At 46.0% G+C, this 15,946-nt stretch overlaps 1 long non-coding RNA gene across 1 annotated transcript in view; it reads right to left on the reverse strand.

Moving 5' to 3' along the window:
* Nucleotides 1-5,541: 5,541 nt before the first annotated feature.
* The window catches only part of LOC109306690, a 42,721-nt gene continuing 32,316 nt past the window's right edge, over nucleotides 5,542-15,946 (reverse strand). The window contains exon 2 of the long non-coding RNA XR_002100078.1: nucleotides 5,542-6,709. This is a non-coding gene — a long non-coding RNA (uncharacterized LOC109306690). The remainder of the gene's footprint in view (nucleotides 6,710-15,946) is intronic.

Raw genomic sequence — 15,946 nt, forward strand, 5'->3', positions numbered from 1 at the left:
AAGCAGCTCATAGTGATTCAGACTGAACTGGAATCTTCTAGGGATTTTACAGGCCCTACACAGTTTGTTCTGTTTTAACAAATGGATTTTGAAAGGCATCATCCTCTGGGTTAGTGGGATTTGTAGATTTTTGGCCTGGCTTCCAGGATAGATATAGTTTGCAGTATAGTTATAGGAGGCATTGCAGAAAGTATTTTTTCTCTGCAGCTGGTTTGTTTGTTGATTTTACTGTTGTACCCTGCAACACCAAATTCAAAATTAATGGATTCAGGGAAGTCTGTCTGGACTTTTGCCCTTTTGGAAAGAGTGGACTTCTGGGACTTGGCCAGTGGGTTAAACTATCCAATCAAAGAGAAGAAAATGGAGGAGGTGGCATTATCTGATGAGAGCTAGGTAAGTCATTACTGTGTTAATAACTCTTTGATTCAAAGCCAATGTTCTGTCCTCGTATGAGACTGCCAAACATTTAAGAGACTCTTGCTATCTGAATAGAACATCTTAAATTTAGTTGGCTTAAAATCTTGATAACTTTCTTTCAAAAAAAGTATTTTCTTAGTGTTTACATTTTTTTGAATATCTAAATTTTTTTTAGATTTCTGTTATGCATAATCTTTCATAGCAATAACCATTTCTTGTGCAATTAGAACTGTAACAATGTGACTTAAAAGGGAACTTTCAAAGTCAAATATATCATTGTGGAGTTAGAACTAGCACCTTAGGGTCAGTTTCACCTAGTGTAAACAAAGATTTGACATGCTGTACTGCTAAGGCTAGTCAGTGGAAAGCTGGGATTGGAGGATCCATAACCACTATGTCCACATTAGACTCTCAGTGCGTGTCACCACAAGTGGGAACTAGGGAGAAATAGCATATTTATGCCGCTGCTACTTGTCTCTGAGGAACACTTTTACAGGGCATGGAGCAAGTTGCCTGAGGTAGGGTAGGGGTGGCTGGGGCCAGCACCCTCACCTGGGGTCCTCCCAGGGCTGTAGCAGCAGTGATCAGGCCTGCAGAGCCTGGTTGACAACCAGAGTGTGGCTTTGGCTGGCTAGGCTCTGGTTTTGGGTGGCACGTGCTGCTGCTACATGCGCTGCCCTGGTTTTTTCTGGCATGGTTGTTTTTGACATTGGGAGATCCTGGTGTCAAAAAACCGCACCATGCTGCAAATTAGCAGAATAGCAAATGCGAACATGTGCAGTTAGTGTAGTTTGTGGCACCACAGATAGGTTTGTAGCACCTCAAGCTGCATATGTACTTGTCTGACATGCCCCCAGAGGCTAAGATTATTGTTTGTTTGTTTTAAATGCATGTACAAAAGCCCAACTACATCCCACCTGCTAAGGTAGGAACTAGGGCTGCCTATACAAGTGCTTGAAGGTTGGAGTGGGGAGGGGGCATTTTAATTAGAGCGGTTCCCGGGCAGCTGCTCTAATTAAAATGCTGCAGCGTCACATGTACTAAGCCTCTGCACATTTAAAAAATGGCCACAGGACACTTTATCTAAACCTCGTTTGATGAAGTTTAGATAATCATAGAATCATAGAATCAATGAGTCAGAAGGGACCTAGACAGAGCATTGAGTCCGACCCCCTGTAATGTTCTAATCATAATGCAGCGTAGACTTGATCCAGCTGTACAGGAACGGGGCCTAATCTTTTCAAGCATGACAAGGCCAGCCCAGGCCAATCCAGCTGCATTGGATTTGGAAATTTGGCAGTGGGGGAAGCAATAGCAATGTTAATTGCCACTGCTTCCGCACCACCAAATTTCCAGACCTATGTGGAGACCAGTGGACAGAGGGTTGAGAATTCTAATGTAGCGTACAAAGCCTTGCATGCTATTCTATACTCAGCTTTGAAGAGTAGATCTGTGTATATTCCTAGTCAGCAGGAACTTTAAAACATCTTGTGCTAAAATCTTCCCTATATCTAATTGAGCTGATTCTCATTAAAAGAATACTTAAGTACTGCACATTAACTCCTGTCCTTTCCAGGTAAGAGATTTTTATTTCCACCAGGGGGCACAGCCAGCCTAGGGAGAGGTGCCCTGCTGCTTGCAACAGGAAAGTTAATTCCATATTTCAGAGGTAGTATGCAGAATCAAAAGATATCAGGAATACAAAATGAGTCATGTAACCAATAAATAATAGAACTTTGTGTATGCAGTAAAGCTTACATTAAGCAGAAATGTTACTGAAGGAGATGAATTAATGACAATGTATTACTGAGGCCAGAAGCTATTATTTGCTAAAGAGAGAACTATTTCTTAGTTTTAGCAAATGCTATGGCTGGGCAATGCTACTTAGTGCTTAAATCTGTAACTGTGATATTTCTCAACATACACATGTAAAAATTAATTTGACAATCCATTCAAAGCAAAATACATCCATTACTTCCTCAATATGGATATTCTAATACTTTAAAGAGATGACATAACCAATTGTAGGATCAGCACTAAGGACACAGTCACTTAGGAGACTTTACATTTTAGAGGTCAGTTATGCAACATCTCCAGAAATGTAACTGGAATAGGAGGCAGCTCATTGTGGCTAGGGACAGACATTCAGAAAGCCTGAGCCTGAATTGATTCAATCTTTGCAGGTTAGTCTAACCTGGCTAGGCTAAATCAGTTTTGTAACCAGACAGACATCCCAGAAATGCAGGCACATGCCTGCAGTGGCTCCAACAAGAAGCCCAAGGGGCACTAGAGCAGCCCTCCTTTCTCCAGGGCTGAGCTGCGGGGGGGCGTGGCCAGGCCTCTGATTAGGGAGGACCCCTCCCTCTGGTAACAGAGCATTTATCAGATCTGTTATCAGCATGTAACACCCCATCAGAAAACAAAGCTTGCTTATTTCAAGCTCTTCTTAAACAGCTTTTTTCCAAAGGAAGGAATGCAGGGACATTACCACCTGAGCTGTTGATTACCTCCAAAAATCCCTAAGCAGACACTGTCCTGTCTGCCTTACACAGGATTAGCTAGCATACGGCAAGTGGGAGAGAGAAGGAAAGGATCTCTGCTTAAGCAGTGGGGGGGGGGGGGGGGGAGCCAGCAAACCCTGCTGTGCCTGCACATCTCTATGGGAGCTGCAGCCAGGGAGCCATCCCTGCTGTGGAAGGGAGAGCAGAGAGCCCCACCTAGCCCAGAGAGCACGCTGGGGGTGTTTGGTTTAGCTTAAACCAGCAAAGGATCTGGGACAGACATTGCATAAACCAGTTTGACCCAAATCAGTTAAGTCTGATACTATGTTCAACCAAGTTTATCTCAAACTGGTTTCAGCCATTTTCAAACTGGTTTATGTGCACTGAACATCTGTTCTGTTACAGGTTTCTGATCACTTAAACTGATGTATATGTATTGGCTGTTCCTAGCCTGTGTGTTCCTTCCCTTCAACCTCTTCCTATCATGAAAACTATACATGTACATTTAAATTGTAATACTTGTTGAACTACCAACTCTTGCAACATTTTGCAACTCTTGTCTTTTAAAACATGAGAACCTAACTTAAACAATTTGCAGTTTCTGGCTGCAGCGAAGTTTGATTATGTGAACCTAAAAGCTCAAATCAGAAAGCAAGTAAAAAGAATCCCAAACTATTCTTAAAATAATTTCATGGGGGGTGATTTAAAGCTGTCCTTTGACTTTCTGGGACCCAACTCATTTGCTTTTGGCAATACTGTAAACACCTAGTTTTGGCTTTACCCAGATTTCGTCTGTTTTTGACAAGAGTAGGAGCAGCTGAGATATAATGTAAGCCCTTCACTATGAAGTAAAGTGAAGAACCCTTCCAAGCAGGAATCACCATAGAAATGTGATTCTTAGCCAAGGTGATGCAGCAACCTGAGGTCCCTTATGGTCTTTTTATTTGTATGTATATTTATGTCTTGTTTTAGATTTATATCCTACACTATCCTTTTAAAGATGCCATGAAATATTAGCACTGTAAACACCTACACATGATTCATTCACAGGATAAACACAGATTTAAAATAGGAATACATAATGTCAAAAACATTCTGACCTATTGGCTTTTCTGAGTTTTTGGTAACAGAAGAATTCCTCCATTATTTTTCCTTGGTTGGGGAAGGTTAAAAGCTGGCATTTTCCAAGGGATGTCTTGAGTCTAGTGTCTAAAAAGGTTGAGAACCACTGCCACAGCACAGCCCCGGTGCATGTTCTGTGCATTAGGGGTTGTACATAAGATTCTTGAGTTTCTGTAATGCTTTTAATAAGTGGGCTGTTTGTGAATGTAGTATGTGAAAACTACTGTAGATGATCAACTTTGTTATGATTTGCTCTAGTTCAGCTGGCAGGAGTATAGTGTGAATCCATTACTGGAGACTCAGGCTAGGTTTACACTACAATTATTCATTAGCATACATTGGTCTGGTAAGGATATGAAAGAATCAGAAGGCCTGGCTAATGCAGATATGCTAGCTTAACTGTAACAGCAGAGGCTCTAGTCTAGACAGTAGATAAGTCCTCTGACTGATGATTTTCTTTTTGGCATCTGAACAGAACTTTTTCTATTTTTCTAACTCCTTAGCACTTAAATGTAGAGACATTTCTGTCATGGCCCCGGGCAGCTGCCCAGTTTGCCCATGCCTGTGTCTGGCCCTGATGTAGTCTGGATGAACCACAACAGTGATTTCTAGATTGGCATGTTACAAGTGGTAAATGGAGATGTAAAATCCACTATGTCCAAAATAACATTAAAAAAATTTAAACTACTGCCTCTTATTACATATCTACAAAGTCCCGTCCCCCCTGAGAGTATGCTCACAAGTTACCATCAGGCTGCCAGGAAACAACGCTGCAATTAGAATCAGATTATCAACTGGCATAAATCAGCACAGTCCCAAGGGAGTTGATGACTTATCACTTCAGGATCTGGTATTACAAATTACTTAGAAATCTTGTGATAGAGGTGATTTCTTTTATTAGACCAATTAGGTTTTTTGCAACCGTCTTTAATTGCAAATTGTCAGCCTCTCACACTCTTCCTCAGGCAGAGAAGAATGCAAAGATTGTAGAATTTCTCCCAGGTAGAAACAAAGCTTCACATTGCGCAGGTGAACTGAAGGTTGGTATAAGTTCTTGGTGAAAAAGTTCATTTTATGCAAATTAGGCTTGGATAAAAGTTGGAGCAGTCTATTTACCTCAAAAGTGCCTGATAGCAAGCAGGATGTTGAATTATGCTTCTTTTTGCTAAGCTGTTTCATATTGTACAGGAGGACTGGTGATGTAACAGTTCTCTTGTGTTAAGGCAGCTCTGTTGTGGTGCAGCTGCTCTGCAATTATGCAGATTTGGCTCAGACAAAAGGCTGGAGCAGGGGTGTTTGCACCCAGGTCTCAGGGTGTTGAATTTTGTTTCTTTTTTTGGTAAAATTATGAGGTTTTCATTTCAAAATGGCTAACTACGATATCTTACATGTTTCAGTCATAGAGGCTGTAGCCATGTTGGTCTAAAAGCAAAAGCAGTCAGAAATCCTGTGGCAGATGTAATATCATTTTACTTAGAAAAATAAGTGAAGGTTTGTACTCTGTGACACATTGTTTTATGCCAACTTAACTGTATCAGACCAATTTAGTTAAAAACTAGTACAATTCTTATACCTGTGGAGAAGGCCAATAATTCCAGTGCTACAAATGTTTAAGTACATGAACAACTTTATTCCTAAAACTAGTCTCATTAAGATGTTCTTATAAAAAGACAGAAATGTACTCAATATTTCAGTAAGTAAAATGAAGTGGTGTATAGTACAACAGAAGTCCCATAAGACCAATCAGAAGAGTAACATTACTTGCATTCTTCAGTTTGCAGGATGGGATCCTAAAGTCAGTCTCAGCATTGTAAGAAATGGCGATTAATGGCTATGAATCCTGAGTTCTGTTAACAGCTCTTCTGGCACTCAGAGGAACTCTGAGAACCTAAGATAACTTCTTGGATAAGCTTTCAAATAATATAGACTATAGTTAATCTATGGTAAACACTGCTGTTGTGCTGCACGTGAGCTTTGTTTGCATAAAGACAGCCCTATCTTAATAGTTTTATATTTCTTATCCGTAAGATTTGTTATAATGACTTGACCTCAGCAGGTTGTCAGACATCTATGTACAACATATATAACTTTCAGTATGCAACTGTATGCGAGTAGGGAAACAGTATAAGTACCATTAAGTAGCTTGAATTTACTAGACCTGTGAAATACTTTGTAGGACTGGAAGTCCAGTTAACTCAACAGTATTTGTCAAAAAGTAATCTGCCTGAAACTAATTAGACTACGTGTGTGCCTTCAGGCTGATTTACTGAGCATATTATTATTTGTACAATATTGTGCAATATTACCCAGCAGCCCCCATCACTAATAGCTTATTAGGTGCCATAAAAACATTTTTTTGTACCTGAGTGTAACAGAAAGCCAACATCTCCTGTTACTTTAAGCATAGAGCAGCACTGGTGAGAGCCTCTGGCAGGGAAAGCTGTTCGTTATGAGCTGCCAGAGAACAGGTTCTTCAGCAGCTACCTGATGCAAGCACTTACCACAGAACTGGTTGTGCCACAGTAGCACTGTAGGCTAGAGCCGTGCATGGTCACAGAGACAAGATACGAACACAGAAGAGACCAAAAGCAGTAAGTTACCGTGAGGCTCAGGCTGAGCTAGCAAACTGAATCAGGAAACACCAGCAGCAGGTCAGGGAGGCATCTGACCTACAAAGGGAAGGACAGAGGTATAAACATAGACGGGGTAGGCAATTATTTTGGCTGGAGGCCCACTTAATGAGGTTTGGTGAGGTTTCAAGGGTCACATGGGTAGCCCTGCTCCTTGACATTTGCCCTGGTCACCATCTTGGGACCGGAAGTCCCTCCCCTTGCCCCCTGGAAATACTCTTTGAGGGGAAGGGGGTTGCCATATACTAAAAGACAAACACCTACAATAACATTTTAATTTTATTACAAAAACTATTATTGTCATGTGTGGCAGGACGGCCCCTAGGGGTGCTGTGACCTCCCCTAGTGCCTTTGCCTACCGTGCCAAGTCTGGGTCTTTAACATATCCTCCGTCTCGCCCGCAAGTCTTTGATCTCATTGGTTCAGTTAAGGAGGCTGCTTTCCTGCCCTTCTTGGCACGGGGCCGGTCTTACTGTACCGGGACTTTGGTTCTAGTCCCCTTTGCTGGTCCTCTCCCAGGGCCTACTCAATACATGCGCCCCCCTCCTGGGGCGGCTCTCTCACTGTGCCCCTTCTCGCCCAGCTCGGACTTCTCTATGGGCTTACGCCCCACTCAGGGCTTCGTAACTTCCAGGCAGCACCCCGCTCTGGCCTGCCTCCCCTATGTCCCGCGGCCACTCGTGTACCGGCCTGTTCCGCACTCCCCGTGGTCTCTACGCCTGCACTCAGGCCTGTACCTGCGCCTCTCGTGCTCTCTGCCCGCACTGGGGCCTTTGCTTGTGCTCCTCGCGCTCTCTGCCCACACGCAGGCCTGCGCCCCACTGGGGCTCCTCCCAATTGGGACTTCCAATTGCGGCCTGTCCCGGTAGTGCCCACACTGGGCTGGGGCCAGGACCCCCCACTGCTTAGACCCACCTTCCTGGGCCCACACCCTACTGGGCTTCCTCCTCTACTAGACTCTTTCCGAAGTCGCCCCAATGGGCTGGGGTCGGGACAACCCCACAACGCGGCACCCTCCGTGGTGCCAGGAACTCTCCCACCTTACTGGACAGCTCCTGCTGAGGCCTCCTCCACCCCTACAGCCTTGCCCGGTCCTCCGGTGTAATACTCACAACCCCACAAAACTAGAAGCCAGCCAGCTATAACGCATCATAAGCCCCCGAGCTCATAATGCCAACTCCACTCAAAGCTGGCTCTCTCTCGTACCTCCATCAGGGTTCTCTCTACCCCTGCATCACTGCAGCCGGTCAGAGCGGTCAGGCTGCAACCACTGACTCGGGCTGCTCAGCTCACCCACAGAGCCCGAGCCCCTGCCCCTGCCCCTGCCCCTGCCAGAGAGGGACTGTGTCTGGCCTCAGCCTTCCCTGCTTATGAAGGCCAAGCCCCCTGGCGGTCAGCTGATCTAATCAGCTCCCAACAACTAGCACCTGCTGCCTTAACTGGCAGCTAAGCCATTCCCTATCTTCAGTAGCAGGCAACTCAATAGCCCTGCTACATCATGATTTATGTTTGTGTAGTGTATAAAGAGGTGATAACTCAAATATAATAACTAAAAAAATAATTCTTAGTCTTGTGTATTGTGTTGGGGGTGGGGTATGTATGTATGGTGGGGGTAGGGATGTGTGTATGTGTGGTGGAGTGTGGGGGTGGGTATGTATGGTGGGGGTGTGTGGGAGTGAATGGTGAGTTGGGGGTGTGGGGGGGCTATGTATGGTGGGGTGTGTATATATGTGGGGAGGCTGTTGAGGCAGGGTGTGGGTATGTGGTGATTGTGGGGTGTGAAGGAGGAGGGGTGTTGGGACACCCCATACTTTTCCCTATGCTATGCAGTCCCCCCAGGCAGCAGCAGCAGCAGCAGCAGCAGCAGGTGAAGGTGCTTAGCATGCTCATGCCCGGCATAGGCACTGGTGCCAGCACTGCACATTGCGGCAAAGACTGCAGTCCTGCCAGGCTGCCTCTATCGCTGGTACTTCCTGCCGCGCATGCGCAGCCCCCACACTCACACAGCACCTGTGGGACGCTCCATGCACTGGAGCCAGCTGCATGTACTGCTTCCTGCTGCACAGGTCCTGGGACTCCACAAGGAAGCAGGGGCCAGGAGTCCTCTTCACTTACAGTGGAGTCCCAGAACCTGCGCGGCAGGGGGTGGAGAAGGTGGCTGGCTCCAACATGTGGAGCTTCCCTCCAGTGCTGCATGAGCATGGAGGCTGCACATGCATGGTGGGGAGTGCCAGTGATAGAGGCAGTCTCAGTGAGGGTTGCAGCCCAGCCAGAGATGCAGTGGTGTCAAGAGCCACGCACCGCCAGGCACCAGTGCCTGTGTTGGGCACAAGTGCCCTGGGTGCCCCCACCTGCCAAGGCTACGCATAATAGATGGAGTTTATGGGCAGTTCCTACCCCACCCCCACACTCCCTCACCCTGCCCAGCCAAGCTTCATGCTTCTGTCACCCTCCTGGCTCCATGCTGCGGCCAGCCCCAGACCTACACTTTGGGCTTTTGTCCAGCTGCAGCTCCACCCCAAGTCCCAGCCCTGCCACTTCCCTACATGCTGCCTGGAGCGAGCCTTGACCCAGGGCATGCCATAGGATTAGGCCACAGGGGGAGTTTAAAGCCCAGAGAGAAGGGGGAAAGACTGAAGCCTAGCTTTGGCAAGAGTTGTGCAAGGGACATGGAGGCCTAGTGCCCAGGAAGGGCAGAGCCAGGGCAAAGGAGTCCTGTGCCCAAAAAGGACAGAGAGGCCCAGGGGGAACCAGGGTGCCCAGGAACCTAAGCAGGCTCAGCAATTGTATTGTCCAGGACGGGGCAAAGACAAAGCCAGATTAGGCAGTCAAAGGCTGGAACCCAGAAGCCAGTCAGGCACATTGGGCCTTGGTTAAGGGAACCAGTAAGAGAAAAGGGGCTAAGGTTGGGAAGGCTGAGACCCTACAAGGGTATAGAGGCCCAGGGTGGCCTGCTACTGGGTTGGGACCAAATGCTCACCAAAGTAAATAACTGGTAACACCTGCGAGTCATGAGCATGGCTGTAGGGGAGGTCAGACGCCATGTTTATTTCTTAAGGCTAACAGGTGGCCTGGGAGAAACAGCTGGCATCTAGAGGAACTGGGACCCATAAGGCAGCCTCCTAGAACCCATTAAGCATCTTCCCTTCAACAATTACATCAAGACATAGCAGGTGAGCCAGAACAGGGGGGGCACCCTACAGCTGAAGCAAGGTAAAGGTTGTGTGGCTACCAAGGGGCATCACAGTCACCCTAGAGCCTGAATGTGGTCAGGCTGAAACTTAGATATACTTGAAGGTCAAGGATCTTAAATTGAGAGAGGAAAAAACATTAGCAATGTTTAAATCAGTTTTAAAAGCAATTGAAGGGCAGTTCACTTCAGCTCTTGAGAGAGGGTTGTTACCTCTTCAAAGGAAAAGAAATAGACTCCAAAATCCCAAGCAGAGAAGCAGTTCACTCTTCTTAAAACAGCATTCTTCTTAAAACAGTGGGAATCCATGACATAGCTTTAGTCTATGAAGCATAGGTAAGAATAGGGCACATTCAGGGTTGTTGTTATCTATGCCTTTTGTAGATTAAAGGCAATGAACATATGGTCACATCTCATGTTGCTGTGTAGAACTCCTCTAAGATGGTAGCATGTATTTCTTATGTGCCTGTGCAGGGTCTAGTGCAGTCTGGCCTTGACCCATGACTGTGCCCTTTAGGTGCTGCTATAATATTGCTCCTAAGACACTCTGGTATTTCTGCTTCTATGTACTCTTCCCACGTTTAGCAGATCCTTTATACCTGCACTACTTCTGAAGAAGTAAGCAAATTACCTCTAGAGCTTGATTCTATGTTCACATACCCAACATAGGTTATGTTGGCATTACTGCTGGTGTAATGCCAGCAGTAATGCCATCAGTAGTAATGCCATCTCAGCAGTAATGCCATCTCAGCCAACAATTGTACCGATGTGTAAAGATGCCAGGTAGACTGTCTTAAAAGAACCTATATACAGAAACTTGCATGATTTGTTTCTCTCTTTGAATTTTGATTCAAAGTGAGTGAAAACTTATGGCCATGTCAAACACATTATGGTGCAGAAGTGGATGCTGCTTATTCAGCAAAATGACAACCTCTACCCTACAATTCTAAAGGCTAAAAAGTCTTGTATCTTTGACCTGGTAGTTTCAAACTTGACTCTTTTGTATTAATTCATATTTAATATGCATTCTTGTATCACTTACAGAAGCAGAATTACAAAACTGACAATATAGGCTATTGTGCCATTTTTTTTCCAGCAGAACTGTTCCAAAAAACCCTATTATATGCCAACTTCAGTGGAAAGTGCAATATGATGGCATGACATTGTTGTCAATTAAGTTATGACGGTTATTTTGTAACCATTATTTGTATATTCCATTTCAGCCTTTGATACATTTTATAAATGCCTCATATGGTCAAATCCAGTATTTTCACTTCCAAGATATTTCTTGTTGGGGGAAGGATGAATCTCGAAGTCTCCTCAAATATGGTTAACTTAAAACTTTAGGTAGAGTCATGAAAGGCCTTTCCGTAATGAATGTCAGAGAGCTCTTTTGAGCAGCTTGTTAAGAACTGGCAATTGCATCAACAATTTTAAAGCTTTAATTATGAAGTAGAGCTGCAAAGCTTGGATCCAGGTCAACTTTTCCAGTTTGAGGCTTCTGAGCACATTTAATGAGGTTGTCCAAGTTCTGCCTGTTGTATAATAACACTTGAAACCATTTATACTATAAACAAAGTTCCCAAGCATTAGTTGATAATTAAGTGTGTCATTCTATACTAATAAGAGCTTTTCTGAACAGTTGCATAACTCATCTGGCTTCCTACTCAAGAGAACATAAGAAACAGATATACTAGAAAGAGTGTACAGCAATTGCATTTGTCCTTCAACACTATTTTTAAATCTCTGCCAAATTAAAACCTCAGAATTTTCTTCAACTCAAGGCATGTATAGTCTGAACACTGGTACACTCTAAGGCTTATATTTAGATTTCTTTCTCAAATTATTTTAGGACTGCTACCCATTCTTTTCATAGGTACTGCCATATCAAATCACACTTGAGGTACCTCTAGTTCAGTATTCTAACAATGCTTAGTAAGCATTGGCAGATCGAAGATTTTGAAAAGTGGGGATGTGGGAGTAGTGATCAGCACTGTAAGGGTGACTATATCATTTGTGCTCCTAGCCTCTACCCCTCCCCCCCGCCGAACTTGGGCAGGCAGACTGCTGCTGCAGCAGCAGTTGGGAACTGTTTAAAGTCCTAGAATCAGTTAAGAAACTACCTACCTTGGCTTTAGGCACCTACTCCCTTCCCTTCCATGCTCAGTGGCATCTCCCTTCCATTCTCTCCCTCTCCCACTACTTATGCCTCAGGGCACAAGGAAAGACCCACCCAAAACACCATCCTCCTTGATCCACTCCAGCCAGGACTGTAGAGACTAGCTGCATGGGGAAACAGGCTTGTCTAGGAACAGCCATGGCAGCAGAATGGGTTACCTTCTCACTTTGAAGCTGGCTATCTGATTATTCTTGCACTCTGAGTAAGAGAGAAGAGAAGCTCTTAATCTACATTCAGCTTTTGATTTTATACACAGGCATCTCCTTTCTATTTGTCTTATTCTAAGTCATGGGCAACTGGTGCCTCTGGAGTCTGGGGGGGCACCCGATTGGGGGGGAGGGGGTGTTCCCCTGGCAGCTGATCATTGGGCGGGGGAAGCAGGAGTCCCCTTGTAGCTGATCACTGAACTCAGAAACACTGCTGGCAAAACCAGAAGTAGTGCTGGAGGACCTCAGAAGCTGCTGGTGCCATTGGCAGTGGGGGCAGCCCTGTTGCGCCCCCCATGGCCCTGTTGCACCCTCGCTACATGTCACCTGTGTCTAAGTCAAATAGCCCTAACTTACCAGTAGTTCAGAAGTTATACTGGCTATTTGAGCACCAGAGAGTGATTTCATTAGGCCCAACTGAATACATCTATCTTAGACAAATATTCTTTATCTTGTTATTTCCCTACTCTGGCTTGCACTCCTATTTCCTTGTAAAAATTAATTGTCTGGTTATAGTAACAGACCTACTCAAATGGAAATCATGAAATTGGCGATTTCCATGAAATCTGCTGGGAGGAGGATGGGGGACAGATGAAAAATAATACTGGCTCCCCAGTGAGAGACAGCAGTCCTCATGGCTGCTGTGGCCTGGCTGTGCAGCTGTTGCAGAGGCAGGGTGCAGGCAAGGTGGCTGCTGTCCCTTGTCACTGATTGGCTGACAGGACTGCCTGTTGTGTAGTTCCACCCCTCTCCCCCCAACAGCAGTGAGGGCCAGGGCCACATGATAGACAACCCTCTTTGCTAATAAGCAGCAGGGGGTAGGGCCACCGGGGCCCATCAGGCAATTAGAGGTTGGAGGGGCACTGCAATCGGCCTGTGAAAATGGCAGGCGACCCTGAGATCTGCCCTTGAAATTGGTTGGCCACATCCTTGAGTTTGGTAGACCCCTAGTCATATATAATCTTTTGTAACCTAAAGGATAGGCATCTCATGCTTTATCCTTCTCTGGATCATCCACTATTTGCTCTCCTTTCTTGTTTAGCAATGGACTTTGTAACAGGGTTGCACTTCAGGCGGGGTCATGATACGTCTGGAGCCCCTTAAGCCCTTGTCCACTTTGCTATCTTTTGGCAATCTCCCATTCTTTCCTGCCATGCCTTGATAAAACTATACTTTTGGAAAAGGGAGGTTGCCTCAGAGCTTCCCAAGTCAGATCTCCTCCTCGTGAATACACATGACCCTGCTCATTGCCTCAAGGGCTAGTTACTTGGGCTCTTTTCTCCCTAGTACCCATGCCCATGCCTTGCCTATGTTATCATTTAGCACTACCGCTAGACCTATACCAGGACTCAGTCTCCACCACTGCTGGGACTTGTAGTCCCTGTGCCATTAACCTTCGCAGCTCCTCCTGGGCTCAGGCCTTCTGTTGTCCTCTCTGCCCTGGCCTGTATTCCCTACCTCACCTGGAGCTCAGGCCCTCTTGCTGTCTGTAATCCTGTCCCCTACTGGGTCCCAGGCACCTTGACCCTACTTGCACATAGCAAAGGCCCCAGGCATCTGGACCATTTCCTCCTGGGCTTCCTGGCCCTGAACTCCTTAGCTGCAGCTGCGGTGCTTCCCCCTTACACTTTAGCTTCTCTACCTGGGCTCCAGGCTCCCCCTAGCCCCTTTTTATCCTGTACCTGGGCTCCAGCCTTACACCCAAATCCCTCACTGTGGCCCTGCTCCTTGGCCTTTGGTCCCAGCCCCTGGGGTGGTGGCCCCACTCAAAGGCTGGTTGAGACCATCGCTGCCCCTTGTCTCAATCCCTAAAACACCAGACTCAACCTCAGCTCTAAGACTGCCTTCTCTTAACCCTGGGAGTGCAGTCTCCCTGTTTGCTGCTTGCTCAGGTGCTACTTCCATGTCAGCAGCCAGGGTGAGGCTGCCTGCCCCAGCTCTGGCCCTGGGATTATCTCCTGGTTAAGCTCCCTTGCTTTTCTGGTCAGGTGCTCCCCTGCCTGCTGACACAGCTGCTTCCAGAGCTTCCTCCCTACTTAAAGTAAAAGGCGTGCCCAGCACCTGTTACCTTCATTTTCCTCTTTTATTGCCTTTTATGTTCCCTGCTAATCTAAACTCACTGCATTTTAGTATTTCTGATTTTTATCCCTACATGTTTTTGATATTCCTTTCATACACATTGTTTCTCATAAAACACATTGTGTATCATTCCTCTTTAATTTTTTCCTTAGATCTTTAGAGTTCTTAGATGTCTCCGTAATTATTGTTTTGCTACATAAAGAGAAGATAGGAAGCATCAGAATAGCTGACTGCTGTGTATTTCATTGTCTCTTTCAGTAACTGCCAGATTGCACCTCCTTCGTCCCACCTCCTCAAGGGATTCTCATAACCAGTTCCTGTGACTTTGTTGACATATGCTTCTCTGAAGTCCATTTTTCCTAGTCAGCTTCTCTAACCTTTCTCTTCTTTAGAACAGTGAACTCTATCTTTCCATTTGAACACAACCGTTTTGCTGCTTATGTTACTGTAATTCTGTTGTTAATTTTTAAATATTGAATTGTTAAAGAAATGGAAGCACTAATTCTATTAAGACCTATTTACTTCTTATAAAAAAAATTCTTGTTGGACTCCCTCTTTGCTCTAGCTCTTTAAGCTAGCTATTCTGAGCTATTTAGAAATTAACTGTAGTTTCTCATGGGGGGATCCATTAATTACTTACTGTGCTGTTCATTCTTTACAGAAGTTCCAAGGCTGCATTAATGGTAACTAAAAGATTAAAATAAGATCAGCAATGGACAGTGGATTTCTGAAGATCAGTGTCTGCCTGATTATCCCTAATCCTGTAAGCAGGGCTGGACACAGGCATGGGAGAACTGAGCAACCACCCAGGGCCTGGACAGAAAGGGGTCCCTAAAATGGTCATTTTAAAATTATTATTATCATTATCTCTGGCGAAGGGGAGCCCAACACTAAAAGTTCGTCCTGGGCTTCCAGGAGTCTTGGTATGGTGCTGCCTGTAAGCCAGTAGTTTTCAACCTCTTTTCATTTGTGGACCCCTAAAACATTTTGAATGGAGGTGTGAACCCCTTTGAATTGCAACTGTGGGTATTTGCATACTTTTAATTGATCATAGTTATCTTTTGCAGACCTCTTAGATATAGCCCCTGCTTAGACATGGCCTCATATGGCCACCCAACATACTTTAACTCTCCGGCTTTACAGTTTAGGCAGGTTTGGCCTCATTCAGCCACAGAACACAGTCTAGTGCCCTGCCCATGACATGACCCCTGACTCCTGACCCACAGCCCCATCAGCCCTGCTGGAGCCCTGCACTCCCCACCTTCATCCCCCTGGAGCTGCTGATGCTCCTCACTCTCCACCCATAACACCTGAGCGCTGCTGGTTCCCCTCAGTTCCCAGCCCTGCTGGAGGAGGCTCCCAGCTGCACGGGGCCAGGGACCTAGGTGCACAGCCCCCTGCGCCTCTCTCCGCCCCCCCCGGCAGCACCTGAACCCTAGCTGCCACCTGTGGGAAGGAGTGGCTGCTGCAGTGGAGCACAGTGTGGAGCCCCGCTCCCGCTCCTCCATGGGCAGAGTGAAGCCTATGGCAGGGTGGGTGCAAGCTGCCTGCTGCAGCCTTGAGGCTCCCCACCCTTCTTCCCCCCCCAAGGGCCTCTGCAGCCCAGCAGGCACGACCATGTT

Source organism: Crocodylus porosus, unplaced genomic scaffold (assembly GCF_001723895.1).
Source record: "Crocodylus porosus isolate Cpor-Errol unplaced genomic scaffold, CroPor_comp1, whole genome shotgun sequence".
NCBI classification, from domain to species: Eukaryota; Metazoa; Chordata; order Crocodylia; family Crocodylidae; genus Crocodylus; species Crocodylus porosus.